Consider the following 1,991-nt stretch of genomic DNA (forward strand, 5'->3'; position numbering starts at 1 on the left):
TGGTTATTACTTGGTCTTCTTTGTTAAGTGCTGTTGAGTCTGTTCTGATTCATAGTGACCCTGTATAGGGTTTCTTAAGGGTGTATGACTATTACCATATCACAAACTATGTTGTATTTCAAGACAGACCTTGAAATGTTCTTTTTGATGATGAATGCATCACCATTCCTCTTGAACTTGTTGCTCCTGGCATAGTAAACCATGTGATTGCCAAATTCAAAATGGCCAATACCTGTCCATTTCAGCTCACTAATGCCTAATGCGGCATTGTAGGGTAAGCACTGGATTGCTAAATACAAGGTTGGAGGTTCAAACCCACCAGCTGCTCCTTGGAAACCCTACACAGGGTCACTATGAGTCAGAACCAAATCGACAGCACTAAACAACAATGCCTATGATACAGACGTTTATGTGTTCCATTTCATTTCTGACAACTTTCAATTTTCCTAGATTCATACTTTGTACATTCCATGTTCTGATTAATGGATGTTTACATCTGTTTCTTGTCATTTCAACAAATGAAAACTTTTTTCCATTTGTCATCATGGTTAACTCTACTTTGAGGAGGCAGCTCTTCCCCAGCCACATTCTGAGTGCCTTCCAAGCTGAGGGGCTCATCTTCCAGCACTCTAACACTATTCCGATGCTCTTCATCATGGTTCACTATTCACTATTCTGGGGCTGACAGTGTTCAACTGCTATTCCAGAGTTCTCAGTGGTTAGTCATTCAGAAGCAGTCTGCCTCTCCTCCTTTCCTGAAACCTGTCCCCCATGATGACCCTGTGCTGGTATTGATAATACCCAGGGCATAGCTTCCAGCATCACAGCAACACGAAAGCCACCACAGTACGACAGACTGACAGATGAGCAGTGTGGATTCTGGGGCAACTGGTAGCAAACAAGGAAAGGAAGTAGGTTTCAGACAATGGGAACAGTACCTGTTAGAGTGGGAGGTTTTCAATAGCCTGACAAGTTTGGAGAACAGCAAGTAACTTGAAGATGTCTTAGGTTGGCGTGGATGGGGGAAGGGCAGAGAGGAGCTGGCTGCAAGAGTTTGTGTCAGTGTGGAGCTTGGGATTTATCTGGTAGGCGATGGAAAACCGCGGGAGGACTGCAAACAAAGGTGGGCCTCTTTTGCACTGACGCTATGGAAGGGAGAGTGGCAGGAATGTACAAATGCCCTTAGGTGTCTGCCAAAGAGGTGAGCTGCCTCCTAGCACCTTTCATTTTAAAACAGCATTTCCTGTCCTACGAGCTCCTGGAAGAGGTATGAGAAGGCACACACACAGCAAACTGCCCCGGGCACACAGTGCTGCAGGAACGGAACCTGGATACACTTCAGGGGGAGCTGGGGTATTGGGCAAGAGGGAAGCTGGGAGGAATGTCCCAGTATAGATTTAAGAGAGAAGGATATTCCTACTCTCTGCACTGGCTCAAGTCTTAAAATACTTTTGGAAAGAAGTAAGTATAGCTGTATCCTTACTAACAGAAGTCCTGGTGTGACGCTGTAAGATAATCACTGGACTGCAATACACAAGGCCAGTAATTCAAACCCACCAGCTGCTCCTTGGGAAAACTATACAGAGTTGCTAGGAGTCAGAACAGACTTCACAACTTCATAACAAAATGAAACAAAGCTATTTTGGGTTCTCTTATTCGAGCTTTCTTGGCAATTGTCTCTAGTTTCTGGCTCTCTGGTTTTAATCAGAAATGTTTTTGCTAAGGGCAGCAAGTCCAGATAGCATGACTGCAAACTGTGCGCAGGGACAGGCAGGAGACTAAGCCCTCATTTGGTACACGATTAGACTGTTGTGCTGTTCAGTATATAAAACCACGTGCTGGATAGCTGCTTGCATTCTCTTCATTAATGAGGAGCAGCGCTTAGCTATAGAGGGAAGTGAATCTTAAAGCATGTATGGGCCAGTGCACATATAATGCTTCTTTATGCCGGTACCAAAACACAAACCTGATGCCATCAAGTCAGTTCCAAC

This window comes from Chrysochloris asiatica, unplaced genomic scaffold (genome assembly GCF_000296735.1).
Source record: "Chrysochloris asiatica unplaced genomic scaffold, ChrAsi1.0 scaffold00121, whole genome shotgun sequence".
Lineage (NCBI taxonomy): Eukaryota > Metazoa > Chordata > Mammalia > Afrosoricida > Chrysochloridae > Chrysochloris > Chrysochloris asiatica.